This window comes from Hirundo rustica, chromosome 25 (genome assembly GCF_015227805.2).
Source record: "Hirundo rustica isolate bHirRus1 chromosome 25, bHirRus1.pri.v3, whole genome shotgun sequence".
Taxonomy (NCBI): domain Eukaryota; kingdom Metazoa; phylum Chordata; class Aves; order Passeriformes; family Hirundinidae; genus Hirundo; species Hirundo rustica.
The window spans coordinates 3,757,927-3,777,078 of NC_053474.1; the positions used below are offsets into that span (position 1 = coordinate 3,757,927).

General features: G+C 55.7%; 1 protein-coding gene across 1 annotated transcript in view; it reads left to right on the forward strand.

The window, feature by feature from the left end:
• Window positions 1-10,220: 10,220 nt before the first annotated feature.
• Window positions 10,221-19,152, forward strand: part of WASF2 (WASP family member 2) — a 30,469-nt gene continuing 21,537 nt past the window's right edge. Inside the window, 1 exon segment of the mRNA XM_040086343.2 lies at window positions 10,221-10,251. The gene's annotated coding sequence lies outside the window, so the exon portion shown is untranslated.

Below are 19,152 nucleotides of genomic sequence, written 5' to 3' on the forward strand. Positions count from 1 at the left end.
AGGGGGGATGCCAGCATCTGGTCCAAGGTGGGAATTGCCTCAAGAAAGCCGAATTTTTGGTTCGAATCGGGATGCGCTGTGACCTTGCGGGGAGGAGGGGGGGGGGGTCCCTGCGGATGGGTGGTGGATTTTTGGGCAGGAGGGGTGCCCGCCCCTCCCTGGCACCGCTGCCGGGGCGTGGGGGGGAAAGGGGCACGGGAATACCGGCGGCTTCCCGGTGATGGATGGGAGAAGCGTCACGGCCAGAAAGGAGAAAAAAAAAAACAAAACAAAAAAAACCACCACACACACACACCAAAAAAAAAAAAAAATAAGGACAAAACAAATAAAATTCAAAAAAAATTCCACCAACTTCCAGCCTGGGAAGATGAAGGCGGCAGCGTCCTCCGGGCGAGGAGAGGAGGAGGGGTCGCGGGGTGGGGGGGGCGCAGCTACCTGTGGGTGGGAGAGGTGAGCGGTGGCGGCGGGGTCAGGGCTGCGGCAGGGGGGGGTTTGGGGGGGCCGGGGGAGCAGGGGGGGGTTGCTATGGAGAGGAACACGCGGCGCATACTGATGGACGGGGAGGGCGGGGGGGTGTCGGGGCTGCCAGCGCCGCCGCGGAGATGCTTGAGGGGATGGGGGGATGCTGAGGGACCCCCGCTTTGCTGGGCTGCGAGGAGCGCGGCGCGATGCAGCTCCGCTCTCAGAGAGGGCGAGGGGCGCTCCCAGCACCCAGGTGGGCTCACAGGACCCCCCCCCTTCCAACCTCGGGGTGCTGGCGGGGAGCGGGGAGCACTCCGTGGTCCGGGTGAAGGTGGCTGGGAATTTGGGGGGAGGTTTTTTGCAAGCCCCCAATCCAAGGGGCGCAGACTGGGGGCTCAGGGCGGCTCCAGAGCCCCCCACGCCTGGCTGGGGCCGTGTGTGGGGATGGGGTGAGATGGGTCCCTCAGTACAGCCGCAGGATGTGTCCCCCCACCAGGAACCCCTCACAGCACCCTCAGGGTGAGCTGAGGGGTGATAGGGGAGGGCTGGGTGCTGTCCCTCCACCCCGGGGTGCCTGACACCCCCTCCTCAAGGTGGTCACAACACCGGGGGGCTGCTGGTGAGGGTGGGATGAAGGCTGTGGCTCCTCCTTCCCACCATCCTCACACACATCCTCCCTCCTTCCCTCACATCCTCAGGGCTGGGGGGAAACGGGGGGAGCACCCCGAGGTTGTGCTTCCACCCTGCTGGGCACCGAATGTCCCCTGACTGTCACACAACATAGATGGAAACCGAGGCATGGGGGCAGGTCGCGGGGTCCAGCCATCCCTGGAGCTGAGGGTGCATCCCAAGGTGCTGAACCCCCCCTTGGCTCCTCCACGACCCCTCTTGGTGGGTTTTTTGGGGTCCCTTTCATCCCCAGCTCGGCTCCAATATGATCCTTCCCCAAAGCGTCACATTTCCTCTTTCCCGCCCCGTTCTTCCTCTCTCCCATTTCAGGTCGCAACAAGCAGCACAGAAAGATGCTGAAATTCCGCCCTCCCCAGTGGGTAAATCCCACCAGGACGCATCACCTGGCACAGAGTACGACCGGCTGCTTGGACCACAGCTGGATTTCACTTATTTTATTTTATTTTTTTTTTTTTTTTGTCTTGTTTTAAAGCCTCAATTTTATATCTCGAGCAGCATGAGCCACTCCGGAGCCTGAAAAACCTCGTGATGGAGCTGATTGTTGGGGATTGATCGGCACAGCCCAGCATCGCCTGGGCTTGCTGGGGGGAAAAGGAGGAAAAAGCTCCAAATTTGGTGGGGGAAATGATTGATTTGCTATGATTTTGTTTGTTTAGCATGGGTTTTTTGGAAGGTTTCTGGGAGCTCACTCGGGGTGAGCTCGGCACAGCCACGTGGTGAGCAGGGATGTGGGGTCCTGGTGCCTGGCTGTACTTCGGGGTGGAAATGATGATTTTAATTAAGCAGCTCTGCCGGGAGGAGGGTTCTGGCCTCTCAGGATGCTGGAGCTCGGAGACCAGGGATGCTGCAGGACCACGGGATGAGGGATGCTCCACGTCAGAGGGCTCCAGGGCTGTGCCAGCACGGAGCCAGAGCGCTGTCCTCTCCATCCATGGGGATGTAAGGACGCTCACGAGGCTGTGCCAGGATCCAGCACGCACCTGGCAAAGGCAGCTCTGCCCCCATTTCCACTCTTCCCCATCCCCTCGGAAACACGGCAGGAATTTGCCCTCCTCCCTTCCGCTCCTGCCCATCGCCTGGGGCCGGAGCCGGGGGAATTCCTCATCCCCGGGACGATGTGCCGGGGCACAGGACGGTGCTCATGGACGCACACATGTTGCACATCCATGCGCACCGTCACCGCGGCACGGGAAGCACATGGGACGCCTGTGCCGGTGCCAGGCTCTCCGCGAGGGTCGTGCCCCCCACCCCAGCAGCGGGAGCCGCCCTCACTCCGCAGCGCTGGGGCCGGCGGATCCGCCGGCAGCCGCCGGGAGGTTTGGACACCCCCTTCTCCTTCAAATTAATGGCTGTGCCGTGAAGAAAATTGAAGCCATTATTCTTCGCTCGCATCCTTTATACCCACCAACTTCAACCACTTGACATGCTAATCACAGCTAACGAGGGAGGGAGGCGATTTCCCACGTCAGACCTGCAATCCAGCGCAGCCGGGTGGGGAACGGCTCCGCGCCGGGGGCACCGGCACCCCAACAGCGGCACGTCTGTCCCCACCAGCAGCCCCCCGGCGAACAGCTCATTCAGCCCCACTGGAGCCCCCCGAGGCTGGTGTCACCCCAGACTGTCCTTGTCCCCAGGCCAGGACAGCAGGGATGGGTGTGTGGGTGCCACGGTCCCCCCGCAGGACCGGCCCCTGCTCCGGCAGCGGGGGCGGACAGCCCGGCTGCAGCACCAGACCACCGCTGCTTTTCCCAGAGGAGCGGCCAGGCCCTCGGAAGATGCTTCCAACCCCCCGTGCGTCTGTGCCCCCCATCGTCCTTCCGCTCGGCCGTGTGCTCCGGGGTCCAGCTGAGCCCTGACGCACTCATTGCACCCGCCCGTCCATCCAGGGCTGGATCCATCCCAGCCGCCAGCCGGGCAGAAAGCTCTGGAGTCCATTAACATTCCCCGGAGCGATCTAATCCCCCTCTCTGCCCTGGCTCTGGCTTTCGCTTGGGTTTTAATCAAGCCCAGCCTGGCGCCTCTTAACTAAGGGGGGGGCGGATGGCACCCAGCTCCCCACATGGCACATGGGTGCTGCTGGCCCCGGGGTGCGTGCCAGGGAGGAGGGGGCAGCCGGGGGCAGGGTGTTCGCCGGGGTCTCCACTCTCCGGTAATTTTAAAAGGCATTTTGGAGCCAGAGGAGCTGAGCTCAGCAGAGCCAGGGCCAGCAAAGCCAGGGAATAAAAGCACAGGCGGTTTGCAGGGTTGTTATTAATATTTGCTGGATGGTGATGGAGGGAGGGCTCGGCACCGGGGGGGAAATAGCAGGCTGGGGTCTCCGGGAAGGGAGGGGGATTCAGCAGCTGGATGCATGGGTTCCTTCCCAGCACCCCAGGGATGGGTAGGGGGTGCAGGATCTGTGCCAGCGCCCCTGGGGACTCGGCTGGGGCAGGACGTGATGCTCCCCACACCAACATCCCTAAAACAAAGCACTGGGGCTCAGCTGGGGTGTCTTGGGGGGCTGCAGGACCCCCCCAGGGTGTCTCCCTGAGGGACAAGGAGGGTGCAGAGGGGGGACACCCATGGCGTTGTCCCTGGGCAGCGGAAGGCGCAGGGGCACCAGGGGTGCTCGGCTTCCTGGGGCTTTGCCACATCCCTGCTGCAGAGGACAGAGCCTCTATGGGGGTCTTGAATGGGGCAGAGCCTCCATGGGGGTCTTGAATGGGGCAGAGCCTCCATGGGGGTCTTGAATGGGCCCCCTTCGGCTGAGTTTGGGGGCTCTGCAGGGTCACCATGGCCTCGCCAAGGGGAAGGAACCAGGAGTGATGCTGGATCCTCCCAGGATGGCAGAGGGGCTGGATGGGGGAGTCTGGGGATGTTGGGAGAGGGAGCCGCAGGGCAGCACATGGAGTTTTTGGGGGGCAACGTGTGAGCCGAAGCGTTTGTTTTTCTGGGGGCCCCGGGTGTGAGTTATCAGCAGCGGCAGAAGCACGGTGCTTCCCGGCCGGGAGTGCACGCCAGCTCCTCGGGGAGGGATTAAAGGGATTATATTATTATTTGTTATCATGGAGGGGTGGGGGGGGAGGAAAAAAGAAGAAACCTCCGTTGCTGGGAACTCTGCCTAATCAGAGCACAGATTAGCTTCCTGCCTCCGACCAGCCAGGATGGGCTCCCCTGCGCCCATCCCACTGGCAGTGGGAGCCCAGTGGGGTGATGTGGGGTCACGGGGTGCCCAGGGATCCGCCTTGCCTGCGAGCCACGTGTGGGACCGGTTTTTGGACATGCCAGTGGCTGCCCAAAGTGGTTATCAGGGGGAATGATAACCTCCAGCTTCCCCCAGGACTGTGGGGACCATCACCATCATCCAGGCGTGGTGACACTCATCCTGGGACATCATCCCCACGGGTCAGTGCAGGGCCAAGCAGGGCAGGCTCTGCTCCAGGGATGATGAGAGCCATCTCGAAGGCTCTCGGTGAGGGTGAGCTCATGGCTGTGGCCAAGGTTTTCCATCTCCTCTGGTCGTGGTGGGGGGATCTTGGGCGGTTTGTGGAGATCTTGGCAGGCTCAGAGGGAGCTGGAGCTCAGCTTGGCAGCACGGGCAGGGGACTTGTGCCCCCCTCAGCAGAGGGATGAGATCCCAGCATCCCCAGAGGATGGGGACAAGCTCAGCCCTGATGAGTCCTGTGCTGCTCCCTGCACATCCTGAGCATCCCCTGCCCCCAGACACCTGACACAGAGGAGTCACCCTAGTCCTGCTCCATGGGTGCAGAGTGTCACACCACAAGGCAGAGGAGGTGTGGGACCACCCTGGGTGCTCCAGGAGCTGCTGCTCTCCTCTCAGGAGATCCAGCTATTTTTTCCTCCCCCTTTAAGCCCCCATCTCTATCCACAGGGCCAGGAGTCCCCCCCAAACAGCCTCACACATGTACATCTTGAATTTTCCTTCCCCAAACCCCCAGTTCCCAGCAAGCAGGGGCCGAGCCAGGTTCACACATGGGGTGCAGGCATTGGGACAGCCTCTCTCCGATCTTCCCTCGCCTGGAGCAAGGCTGAAGCCACCACCCCACTGCAGAGAGCCCATCATTAGAGCCCCTTCCACACACCCCATCCGCTGATGGACCCACGATTTCCTTTAGTCTTTTATTTACACTTTATTGCTCTTGTTTTTGCACTGGCAAAGCGCTGCTGGAGAGCACAGAAATCCTTCAGATCTCGGCTGGCAGCAGAGCTCTGCCTAATCATAGTCATTATCTGGAAGCAGGTAATGGGCATCTTTCCCATGTTAATTTGAAAACAGAATCAGCGAGAGCAGGACACCGGGGACGGAGCGTGTTCCCAGCACCAGCCACTCCCTTTGGATGGTTTTTTTGGGTGGATTCGTGGACGTTGGGGTGTGGGTTTGGGATGGGGGAACACAGAAACGCAGGCAGAACCACGTGCCGAGCCTCATGGCTCAATAAATCAGCCAGGAAAGGGGCTGCTGGCTGGAATCCCGCATGGATGGAGCCTGTCCTTGCTGCCACAGCAATAAAATCCCCCGGCCTTGTTTTTTTGGCGGGCGAGGAGGATGATGGTGGCTCTCCCTCCTCCCCGCACCACCGTCAGAACTTGCCCCCGTGGCTGGGTCCTTCGCTAACAAGGACTCGTCCCTTTTATCCCCAGCGGCAGGAGGGGATGGGGATGGAGGTGAGAGGCGAGGATTTCTCCCGGGGCCGGGAGGGGAAGGCTGGGTGGCGTTGGAGTTTCTTTTGCTGAGATACCATTAACGAGTGAGCAAAGGTTGCGGAGTCTCCATGGAGACAAGACAGCAAGAGAAGGGAGCGGGTGTTCGCTGGGTGAGAGCTGATTAGTAAATGTCAGCGGCACAGCCACTGCCCGCGCCACGCTGGCGCGGGGACGCGCCGGGCACCCCCGCACCCGGGCACCTCCTGAGCATCCCGGACAGCCCGGGCACTTCCTGAGCATCCCAAACACCCTGGGCACCGTGTGTTCATCCCGGACAGCCCAGGCACCTCCTGAGCAACCCAAACACCCTGGGCACCTCCTGAGCATCCCGGACAGCCCGGGCACTTCCTGAGCATCCCAAACACCCTGGGCACCTCCTGAGCATCCCGGACAGCCCAGGCACCTCCTGAGCAACCCAAACACCCTGGGCACCTCCTGAGCATCCCGGACAGCCCGGGCACTTCCTGAGCAACCCAAACACCCTGGGTACCTCTTGTTCATCCCGGACAGCCCAGGCACTTCCTGAGCATCCCAAACACCCTGGGCACCGCGTGTTCATCCCGGACAGCCCAGGCACCTCCTGAGCAACCCAAACACCCTGGGCACCTCCTGAGCATCCCGGACAGCCCAGGCATCTCCTGAGCAACCCAAACACCCTGGGCACCTCCTGTTCATCCTGGACAGCCCAGGCATCTCCTGAGCAACCCAAACACCCTGGGCACCGTGTGTTCATCCCGGACAGCCCAGGCATCTCCTGAGCAACCCAAACACCCTGGGCACCTCCTGAGCATCCCGGACAGCCCGGGCACTTCCTGAGCATCCCAAACACCCTGGGCACCTCCTGAGCATCCCGGACAGCCCAGGCACCTCCTGAGCAACCCAAACACCCTGGGCACCTCCTGAGCATCCCGGACAGCCCGGGCACTTCCTGAGCAACCCAAACACCCTGGGTACCTCTTGTTCATCCCGGACAGCCCAGGCACTTCCTGAGCATCCCAAACACCCTGGGCACCGCGTGTTCATCCCGGACAGCCCAGGCACCTCCTGAGCAACCCAAACACCCTGGGCACCTCCTGAGCATCCCGGACAGCCCAGGCATCTCCTGAGCAACCCAAACACCCTGGGCACCTCCTGTTCATCCTGGACAGCCCAGGCATCTCCTGAGCAACCCAAACACCCTGGGCACCGTGTGTTCATCCCGGACAGCCCGGGCATCCTGTCCATCTTGGACAGCTCAGGCATCTCCTGAGCATCCCGGACAGCCCGGGCACCTCCCATCCACCCCGGGCACCTCCTGTCCATCCTGTGCATCCCAGACACCCTGGGCACCTCCTGTCCATCCTGTGCATCCCGGACACCCCGGGCATCCCGTCCCATGTGGCCGTCCCCGGGTACCCCATGCCCCCCTTCCATCCCGTGTGCCCCACTGCACCCGTGCATGCCAGGCACCCTGGGCAGCCCGTCCACCCCGTGTGCGTCATTTCATCCTGCTTCCTCCGTGTATCCATGGCACCCTGCGCATCCCAGGTGTCCTCTGCATCCCAAGCACCCTGCCCATCGTGCGAGCCCTGTTCCACCCCCGCTGTCCCAGGTGTCCTTGTGCATCCCAGGTCCTTGGGAATCGATGTTTCCAAAGCATCCTCACGGCTCTGGTGCTGACAGCCCTGGCTCCTTTCCCACAGGGAGCAGGGATGCAGCTGTGCCTGCTGGGATAGGGGCAGTTGGCCAGGGAAGAGACATCCAAGGCTTCAACAAGCTGCCATCTCCTCCCTCCCGCGGAGAATGCCCCCTTTCCCAATCCCTGAAGCGTGCAGAGAAAGGATGAGGCTGGACCTGTTGGATCCCACCTGGTTTCCAGCAGAATCCAAGCCCAGGCTGAAGGAATCAGGACTGGGATGTGCCAGGGTCTGTCTGTGGCTATCAAGGGCTTGGACACAGCTGGAACTCACCTGGGAGGGAGGTGGGAGGCAGGAGCAGCCTGGCTGCCCTTCCCCATCCCCTGGAGCATCATTTACCTCCAGCAGAACACGGGAAAGCACCTGGCAGGCAAGAGCACCAGGGAAAAAAGTGTCTGGGGGCACGGCAGCGGGGAGGGGGGGCTGGATCCTGCAGTTTAGCAGGTTTTATTCAGCAGCTATAAACAGAGCAGGAGAGATAAAGGTTGCAGTGCAGATACAGATTAGGTAGGTCCCTCGAGGCTGTGACACCTTGAGATAGAGGCAGATCTTCTTCAAGGGAACGGCTCGCTGGCAGCTTGGAAAACATGGAGCTGAGCGGCCTCCAGCAGCACCTGAGCCCCTGGTCCACACCCACAGGTGAGAGCTGGGGGTGCTGGGGCAGCATGGGGGTACAGGGGCAGTTATCCCACGTACCCCACCCATCCCTCGTGCCCCCAGGTGCCCTGGACATCCCGTGTGTCCCGTGAATCCCAGGTGCACCCCAGGCTCTGCGCACCCCATCCAGCCCCTGCGTCGCATTTCATGCTGCCAGCACGCAGCACCGCGCAGCAGGGAGCGCCGGGAAGCGCGGACCATCCTACAGAGGTGGGACTCAGGGAGGAAAGTGGTGCAAAAAACCAGGCAAGAAATGGCTGTTTCGGTATGTCCGCGTGTCCATCTCTCCCAGCAGGATCCGGAGGGATGGCAGCGGTGCCAGAGAGACCCCCGGGGCAGGCACAGCCAGTGTCACAGGGCAGAGGAGGCACAGACACTCAGGTGAGCGACCCTGGGACGCTGGCTCTGCCCTCACGGCTCCAACATGGATTTGTTTGCTTCCCGGCGGGAGCGCCGGTGATTTACTCCCTGTGGTTTGGTTTAAAGCAGAAGCACAGAGCAGGAGGGAGATGGATGTCTGTGCCAGTGCCCTTCATCCCGCTCCCTCTTCTCCATCAAGCCCACAGGCTTGATCATCAGGCAGAGAGGGAGGATTTAATATCCAGGTGCACCAGCAGAAACATGGCATGCCATGTGGTGGAATTTCTCATCAGACCTCTGCTCCTGCAGTTTCTGGAGGGCATTAGCATCACCCCGGCTTTGCCGAGGAGCAGGATGAGTCACAGGATGGAACTGGAAGTGCTCAATGCCACACTGAACTGGGCTTGCAGCAACCTGGTCAGTCAAAGATGAGCTTTAAGATCCCTTCCAACCCAAGCCATGCCAGGACTCTGCTTCTACGCTGCATTGGAGACAGGGCAGGAAACAAAACAAGGCTTTTGGAGCCCTGGTGTGACCCCCACGTGCTGCGATGTCCCTGTGGGACTGGGATGCAGGACAGTGCCCACCCAGCAGGGCCTGTCCCCTTGCCCCCAACAGCTCTATACGCTGCCCCAGGCTCTTTTAATCCCTGACTCCGTTCCCAGCTTCATGAAGTCATGTGGGGAAATCCAGGCGGGAGCCAAAGCCAGCATCACACGGCGGATTCCAGCGGCCATGGCCAGCCAGGAAGGCGGGGGCTGTCCCCATGGGCCAGCTCGGGGACCCCCGCGATGGGAACCCGCTCTGGGGGCTGGGGGCGGGCAGCGGGCTGGGGGTCCTGCGGCAGGACTGGCAGGTGCCAGGCTCCCGTCCCGGTGGCCAACCCAACACTGTCCCTGTCACCTGCACCCACTGCCATCCCCCGCCTCTCCCCAAGGCCCCCCATCCCTCCAGCTCTTCTCCTGCAGCCCTATCCCCTAACCCCTCCTCCCCTTGTCCCGTAACTCCCACCCCCAGGCCCAAATGCCAGCCCGCAAACCCCCGACCCCACATCCCAGCCCGCAAATCCCCGACCCCAAATCCCAGCCCGCAAACCCCCGACCCCACACGCCAGCCCCCGCCCCGCCCTGGTTTGACACCCCCGCTCCCCCAGGTGGAACTTTCCTCCCAGGGCGGGAGACCATAGAGGCGAGAGCAACACCAAAGCGAAGCGCACCGGGGGAGGTGCGGAAGTGACAGACACGCCTTTCCTCCGATGCCACTTGGAAGGATATCAAGTTCTGACTTTCACAAACGAACAGAAATATTTTTAAGATGTCGTAATCGCGACTGGCGGCGCGGTTCTCCTCTCCGTCCCTGCAACCTGTCCCCAGACAGCCCAGGATTCCCCCCGTCTATCTCCCCTCATTGTACACTCCTCCTTATTTACTCTCTTTGCGCGGCCGGCTTGGGTGCGGTTCTTCCGCTGCGCCAGGTCCGTACGAAAGTGGCGTAGGACGGCTCTGATTGACAGAGAGTCGTAGCCAATGGCGCGGCAGCAGCTGCTGGCGGGCAGCCAATGGCGCGGCGGCCCGGCTGCCGGGGGAGGCGGGGCGAGGGTCCGCCAGGGCAGGGAGGGGGAGTCGTGGAATGGCGGACGGGCGGGCCGGCCCGCCCTGGTGGTAGTGAGACCGGGGGCGCGGAGGGGACAGCCGCGGACAGGGTGAGTGCGAGAGGGGCGAGCGGGCCTCCGCAGCCCCCCCGGGCTGTCTCTTCCCGGGGGAAAGAGGCAGAGGTGCTGGAGTGGGCCGCAAGGCCCTTGCCAAATAGTGAGTTTGCTGGTGGAGGCGGGCGGTGTTTCCTGCCACATAGTGAGCCGCTGGTGCTGTGGTCCTGGGCGGGGGTTTTGGGGGGGTTTATCCCAGTCTGGGGTTCCATCCCCGGCTTGACACTTCCCCAGCCCCTCCCGGAGGCCGCGGTTTGGTGCGGGGTGTGTACCCGGGCCGGGCTGGCCTGTGGGGAATGGGGGTGTAGGGGCGGGCTGCCCGGCGGCGCTCCGAGCCCCGTGCAGGGTGAAGGAAATGTCGCCTGCGGGGCTCTCCCGAGGCCTGGCCGGTGTCTGCTGTCCTGGGCTTGTCCCGGAGGTCTGGCATAGCGGGGAACGCTGGGGGAAACAAGGGCGTGCTGCAGGGTCCCTTTGAGGGGGAGCAATGGGACTCTGCTGGGGGAGCAGAGGGGGACCTTCCCTTTCCAGACATCTGCTGCCTGAGTTTGACATTGCGACTTGTGAAAACGTGTCCGGAGTCTGTCTGGGACGGAGCTGGGTGCCCTCAGTGCAGGAAGCCTCTCTGTTCCAGCCCCACTCCTGGGTGCGCCCCTCGATCTGTCTGGGAGCACTTTTAAGTGTGTGTGTCACCCCCTTGTCTATGAACCATGCACAGCACATAACATCCAGAAACACTTGATGCGACCCCCTGTGGGTGCTGGAGTGTGCTTAGAGGAATGTTTGGGGGGTTTTTTTGTTTTTTTTTTTCCCCTGGAAAGAAAGGTTTGGGATATGGTTGGATAGTTCGGTTTAGTGTGCTGACCTCCTGGTGGCCTCAGACCGTTTTTCTTCTAGAGAAGAAATAAGTTATATGGGAATGTCCTTGTGGTTGTACTTCACCAGCGTTTAGGTTAGTGTTGGGGTTACTTTGGGATACACGTAGTCTGGAGAAAGGTGAGTGTTGTTAGCTGTCCCCTGACTTCAAGGACCTTCCTATGGTAGGATTTTTTATTTCCCTGTCAGAGTTTCACATTTGGCCTTGCTGTTTTGCTTTCTTTAGAAGCAGCAACAGAATTGGGCACCTCTCCATAGGTCAGAGCACTGGTGGGGCTGAGGGATGTGCTGATGCTGGGAGTTCAGCACTAGGCAACACGGAACGTCTTAAATCTTTCAGCACTGCAGATGCTGGTGGATGTGAAATTCTATTAATAATGATAAAAAAACCTTCTGTTAAATACATCAGCTGCAGACAGAGTCATAATTGATGGAGCCCTCTATAACCCTCACACTTTTGAGTCCTTCCTGAAGACTCCTGAGAGGGAGAAGTTGAAATTCAAATATGTTGGGAGCAAATTCAGGGGTACAGATGTGCTTCCCTGAGACAAAACTGATGCAAAAAATGTTGCTTTTATAGAACCAAGGGAATGGTTTGGATTGGAAGGGACCTTAAAGACTCTCATTCCACCCCTGCCATGGGCAGGGACACCTTCCACAGACCTGGGAAGTCCCACTTTATGGGAAGTACCGAGTCTTGTGCCCTCGGTCACATGAGGAAGGGCAGTAGTTATGTTTTCCACTCATTTTCACCATCTGCAGAATCAGTTGCTGCTAAACACTGCAGGAATTCAAAACGCTGCGTTGCGACACTTTTCGTTCTGATTTGTCCCTTCCTGACCTTGAGTGGGTTTTGCCATAGAAACCGGCTCGTAGTTTAATCCCAAACTGAGTTAAAAACAAACCAAAACTCCCCACGAGAGCGCAGCCAGCAAAGTCAGGAGAGTGACTTGGAATCCTCCTCGTGTCCAGAGCCAGGCGGGAGCGTTACCCCAGCAGTGGGGCAGAGCACACCAGGCACAAAGTTCTGGGCTCTTCGGGGGTTTTATTTCTTTTTAAGGAATGTGCTTCAAAAGATGAAGTTTGAGTGACAGAGCGTGACCTGAGCTCGCAAGAGCCGCCTGACACTGATCTCGGCTCAAGCTGCAGTTGTCACTGTTATCCCTGGGCGTGTTGGCGATGGTGGGATCAGACTTGCTGGGATTTACCTTCCAAAGCCTCGATTTCTACACGATTTAAAGCCTGGAGGAGTGGGTATAGCAGCTCCCTTGTAGCCCACCTGACATGAGGTGAAGCCTTGCTGTGCTTTCTAAGCGTGCATTGTAAGAGGATAAAATTTTTCTATATATTTTTCCCCTGGTTCTAAAAAGATCTGTGATAATTTTTTTTTTTTTTGTCTTGTCTGGTAATGAGATCAAAAAGTAAATGTCCCAAATTCCATTATGTTAATTTAAAGAAATAAAACCCTCCTGATGGCTCATGCCAGTATAAAACTGGTTTCCTCTATGACTCATGTGACACACCACACAGAAATGGTGTATTTTTGTGAGTTACAACTCAGAAGGTATTTGCAGACAGTGATTCATGACAGGGAATACAACCGTTCTGATCAGTCCCAACCCAGTTTCTCAGCGTGCTTTGAATATATCTCATTCTTCAGGGCTGGTCTAGGAAAAGTTGATTTCATTCACCAAGGTTAGATAATCACGGTGTGTGGGTGGAGGGCTTAAAACTTCAGTGATTGCCTCATGTGCATTAAGTTACAGCAAGAAATCCCTCTCCTGGGTTTATTTTTTTTATATATATATTTTTTGTGGTGATAGAAGAACAAAGGTTGGTAGGATTAACGTTTTTCAAAAATTCAAGTTTTCTTTGACAGATTGTAGTAAAGAAGATTTCAGCCAATGTTAAGACTTGGCTTTAATCCTTCTGGATAGTTTCTCTCTGTGGGTTTTCTGGACTCAAAATGTTTAATAACGTTAAATGCAAGGTTTTGGGATTGCCTCTGCTTAGTGTGATGATAATACTGAGCCCTTGGTCATTCAGCTGAGTAAAAATATGTTGCTCATGAGTCAGTCAAAAACCAGGAAAGGGATTGAATAGCGATTGTGTTTGCATGTGCTGTGGATAAAGTTCCTGCTGTCCTCATGCAGAATGGGACACCAGGAAAAAACACTGCCAAAAGCTCCTTCTGAGGGTTCCAACAGCCACAACGGGCCCTGTCCAGTGGCTCAGCTCTGCCCTCGCTCCTTTGTACAGCTTCTACAACAAATGCACAGGAAACAACCCAAAAGTGACACGCTGTGAAAACCCAGGAAGGCAAAATGCAGCTATTTTCCCAGCCTGTCTTCTGGTGTTTTACTGTTTTCGACAACACTCTGGCTGAAATGGGATCTCTAGTAAGAAATTTGTGTATTTGAGTGTTTATTCTCACTGTGCAAGGATAAATATTTGTGAGATCAGGGCCTTAGTTACCGCAGATTAACATTTATTTAAATACTTTAGGTATTTATAAACACAGGATTAAAAAAGGCGTGTGGCAATGGCTTCTGGGTAATAAGCAAATGACTGCTCAGAACAGAACCACCCTGGTGACATTTACTTCCTTTTGTATTTTTTGCAACTCCGTGTAATAAAAAGATGTGTTGGCTCTCTTTTGAGGATGGGAAGCAGATCAGGCTTCCCTGGGAAGGGAGTGCTTGGTAGAAGGTGATCAGATTGAGGCCTAATTCCCATTTATATGACATTTCTTTTTCCATCTGAAGGTTTGCAGGATATTTTTTTCCCTGCCTGGGAGGCAGTAGGAGGGGAGGTCCCTTCCCAGAAGAACTTAAATGTGAACTTCCACGTTATTTTCTCGAGCAAGCAGCGTGAGCTGTTAATCACATTCTCCATCCCAGCTCCATCCCCACAGTAATGGGCCTGAGAAATAGTTCATCTAGATCCTCCCCTAATTCCTGAAATTGCAGGAAAGCTCTCTGGTGTTAGGTTGCTGCTGGAGAAGTGGTGGAGCTCAGATATCTAAAGTATGCATCTGCCAGGGGCTTTGATGGAGGAATTTAAAGCACCAGGGAGCTCTGATGGATCTCTCACAAATGGGTCAGTGGTGACCTGCTCTGTTCCTTCAGTGCCCTCTGTCAGCTCCCCTTCCACTGCAGTATCCCAGACTCTTTTTGGGGAGAAGTGGCGCTTTAAGGGCTGCTGGTGCTGAGAGAGGAAGGCAGGAGATGCCTGTGAGGCAGCAGCAGTTGGCATTGGCTCTTGAGGGCTGGAAGTTCTGCCTGGGAGGCTGTTGCTGTGTCACTGCTTCAGGTGAGCTGTTCCCAGGTCACTGGTGACTTGTCTGTGAGGTTTGGGTTCTCCTGCGTTACTGTTAGGAGCAGTGCACAGTCCAGAATGGGTCAGACACAGAGCTGGCCACTAAATATGGTTTGTTCTCACTGCTGCTGGAAATCGAACCTAAACCACGAAGTATTAGTTTGGTTTGTACTGAGAGGGCTTTGTAAGAGCTGAGATACTCTCGTATTTGATTATAGAACCCAGAACAATTTGGGTTGGAAGGGACCTTAAAGCTCATCTCCTGTGCCATGGGCAGGGACAGCTTCCTTAGAAGCTTGGTTTCTCCAAGGCCTGTCCAGCCTGACCTCAAAGATGCAGCCTGTGAACCCTCTAATGGGAAGGGGCTTGTTTTATATGGATGGTGATGAATTTATTTGGACAACTCCTTTGTAAAGCAAGGCCACAAATAGATTTGAGATGAAAATCCCCTAATTGTGAAGTGAAGGGCATAAAAGGAAGTGTCTTTCCACCTGATGTGATAAATACGGGATTTGCTGCCCCAGGATCTCATGGATACACTGTTCAAGATGAGTGAAGGAGCTGATCAGATCAGTTTATGGAAGTGAAATCCATGAAGGACAGTTAAATGATACTGCTTGTTTCCACATGGTCTTAAGGTGCCATGGGGTGCTGCAGCATGGAAAAGCAGGGAGCAGGGGAAGAAAGCAGGGAAAAGCTCTTACTCTGTGCTTGCCTTGTTCCTGTGCTCTTCTCCTGCTGCACCTGTTACCTGGCCATGGTGGAGAGAGTACACGGGGTGTCTGGAGGCTGGGTGATCCAGCGTGGCTGTTCCAAAGTCCTGTGACTTGTCGTCATTCACTGATGTTCCCAGTGATGTTCTAGAGTGCCCTGCCCCTTCCAAGCCTCCATTTCTCCCCGCTCATCAAACTGGGCTAATGACTCTGACCTTTTGTTTGTAAAGCAAAAGGAAAAGGATCAACAAAATACTGAGCTTATTTACTATCATTACTGAAATGATGAGCAATGCCACTTTGCAGCACTTCAAAGAGGCTGTGCTCATAAGATGCTGGAAGTCCCTTGAGAGAGAAAATGTTTCAGATGGAAAAAGAGGAGCGGGAGTATTCCTCACGTTCTCCTCTCCTAAGTGTACTCTCCTGCAAGGCATGGAGGCACCATCCCCCTTCAGCCCTCTCCCCTCTCAGCTGGGCACTTTAAAATAGTGCTGACAAAATTTGCTGGGTTTGGTAAATGTGAAACTCGCTGGTGTCACTGCTCCGAGTTCTGCATAAATTGTTCCCATGCTGTGGAGTTGTGCAAAGTACTCTTGTTGACCTATTGTATTACCACTAATAAGATTGAATGTGGTTTTAATTTCTCATTTCCTCTTTCTCTTGGATGCCCTTTTCCTACTACTTAGAGTCTTACTTCAGGTCTCTCTGTAGCAAAAGTCTCTTTCTGTTGCTCAAAGAATGAACGATGCTTTGCTTTCAGAGCGCTCTGCACTGGGGGGCTTTAAGTGGCATTCAGAGGAGGCTATCAGCCACAATATCTGATGTATTGGTGTGGCTGCAGTTCATGCATGGAGTGCAAAAAATGGGATTTAATTGGGAGGGAGGGGGAATAGCGGCCTTGGCTGAATGGATGGGTGAAAGTTCCCCGACCACCCCTTAGCCCAGCAAATAGTTGGTTGAGTGCTTGCCAGAGCGGAAGCGAGTTCCCTTTCAGGCACCCTGCCTTTGTCACCGTAAGAAAAAGCACACACGCACTCGGATGGGTTTGGCCTTGCAGCTGCAAAAAAAAAACCAACCAGGCGAGAGAGAACCGTGCACACACCCAGATCCTGTTCTTTCAATACCAGCAGCTGTGGAGCCGGTGCTTTGCTGGAGGAAAGCATAGAGCTATAAACACAGCTTGTGGAAAACCTTTACCTTCTGTCTAGGGCAGCATGAAATCACTGGCCGCTTCCCTTCTGCAAGCTAAATTAAAAACGGCTGTAATTAACTTATACAAAATAGCCTTTTGGTTGCTATTGAGAATTCAATATTGTATCAAGGAGGTTACATCTAGGGGCTGGCTTCACATGAGAGGTTTCCATAAAGCAGCTTATTATAGACCTTGTGGTAAGCATGGCTATAAAGGCCTGCATCCTTAACATCCCTAATGCGGTCTAATCTCTCTTTTCCCAAAATGATCGGTCCAGTAAAGTGATGATTCCCTCTGTACTCTGGTATGTGGTGCACTGCATCCAGCTCTGGGCCCCCAACACAAGGATGGAGCTGCTGGAGCAAGTCCAGAGGAGCCCATGGAGATGTTCTGGGCTGGAGCCCCTCTGCTCCGGAGCCAGGCTGGGAGAGCTGGGGGTGCTCACTTGGAGAAGAAAAGGCTCCCAGGGTGACCTTAGAGCCCCTTCCAAAGCCTAAAGGGGCTCCAGGAGAGCTGGGGAGGGACTTTGGGCAAGGGCCTGGAGGATGGTACAAGGGGGAATGGCTTCAAACTGAAAGGTTCAGGTTAGATTTTTGGGAAGAAGTCCTTCCCTGTGAAGGTGGTGATTCCCTGGCACAGGCTGCCCAGAGAAGCTGTGAAAGTGTCCAAGGCCGGACTGGACAGGGCTTGGAGCAACCTGGGACAGTGGAAGGCGTCCCTGCCCAGGGCAAGGGGTGGCATGAGATGCTTTTTAAGGCCCTTTCCAGCCAAACCATTCTGGGATTTTATGGTTTCAAACACCCTTGAATAGTTTTGGATGGTCCAGAGCCTGGAGTTTGCACTGGAGATTACATAAGGTGAGATCACTGCTGGGCTCAGAACATGCAAAATGGAAACAACTACAGTTTAAACTGAGTATTTTTCTGCCTGTCCCAAGGAGATTTCACAGGCATCTGTCACCACAGCCAAGCTGAAACCTGACCCTGCTCTGTCAGACCAGGGGGGCTGATTGAAACAGTGGGGCCTTGCTGGAGTCTGCTGGAAGGTTGTTCGGTCCCACTGGCTGCAGGGATGGAGAAAGTGAGTCCAGGGATTGTCATGCTGTTGAGCAAAACCAGAGGATTGCTCCTCGCAGCTTCCTGCAGCTCTGCCTGCAAATCCCAAATGGCAGCCCGGGATCCTGGGCCGTGCCTGTGCATTGCACAGATGGCTTGTGCACACACAAACGCTGCATTCAGCATTTCTGTGGGATCAACCCATGGAAGAGCTGCGTAATCCCAGATGTGGAGCAGGCCCTTTCTCCCCCAGCCCTGGTTCCTCTCCCCACCCTTGAACAGCACAAACCATAGGTGTGGGGGAAAAAAATCCCAGATATGTGATGGCTTTTGGTAGTGGTGTGATGGGATCCTGCTGGTTCCCTGAGTTCACAGAAGTGCCCATCTTGCTGGGCTGATGAGATCCCAGAAGCACATTCTGCCTCTTTGTGTGGCATCGTGTTTATACATTTATTTTTTCCCTCCACAGTGGAAAGCCTGTGTATTATTTTGATGTTATTAAGATGCTGTTTATGAACCATTTCGATTTAGATGCTCAAGGCTGTTCTCTTGGTTTTTTGTGACCAAAATCCCAGCAGATAGAACACTTCTGGAAAATATCAGGAAGTCAATGTCTTTTTTTTTTTTTTTTTCCCCTCTCCCCTCATGTCAAAGGTTGACTTAAAATATTAATGCTGCAAAGATTCATTTAAGATATTAAAACTGTTCAGGCAAGAATACATGTACATATTGTAATTACTTCCTTTTTCTTACAATTAAAGTAATTGGATTATATTTAATGAGCTATTTACATTTAATAATTAAGAAAAGACTTATCTTTCCAGTATTCCCCAAGTGCAGCAGAAGGGTGGGGGCACTCAGAGCTGTGATATAATTATCTAGGCGTGAGTTGAAACTGAAAGAGCAGTTGAGCTCTATAGAAAACACTTGGAACTGGTTTGTTCCTACTCTTTCATTAATCAAAATAGTTTAGTGTGTGGCAAAGAAGGGAAGGCTGAGCTTAGCTGCAAATGAGACAGAGTTTATCTGCTGAAAAGGAAGGTTAAAATATGCTCGAACTTAACGAATAAGTCATTTAGGGGGGAAAAAAAGCACACCCTCTCTTTCCATATTAATTACCGAGCGCTGCCCGGGAATGAGAATGTGCTGCTGTATTGTGAGCTGGGCTTTGTTAGTGCGACAGGCACAAGCCTTTCCTCTGCCTGGGGAGGCTGGTGGGAAGCAGAGGAAGCAAAGCCGCTGTGCTCATTAGCGGGAATTCAGGCCGGGATGGAGGGAGGCAGCTCCGTTCCGGCAGCGGGGCTGGATTTCTGCAATTCCCGCAGCCAGAGGCTCCTGCAGGACCTCCACGGGGAGCTCTGGGCAGGAGCGCTGCTTGCCTTCCCACCTACATTGTGTCTCTTCTAGACAAGATGCTTTGAAGTGAATTCGGCGCGGTTACAGACTGAGGCTCGGAAAATTCTGCCCCGCTGTCGCGCCCTGGTGACCTGCAGCGCTGCCTCCTGCTCCGGGGTGCTCAGCACAGGAGGGACGTGGGCCTGTGTGAGCGAGTCCAGAGATGTTCTGAGACTGGAGCCCCTCTGCTCTGGGGACAGGCTGGGAGAGCTGGGAATGTCCAGCCTGGAGAAGGCTCCAGGGAGACCTTAAAGCTCATTCCAGTGCCTAAAGGGGTTCCAAGAGGGCTGAAGGGGGACTTTGGACAAGGGGGAATGGCATCCCACCGAGGGTGGGGTTAGGTGGGAAATTG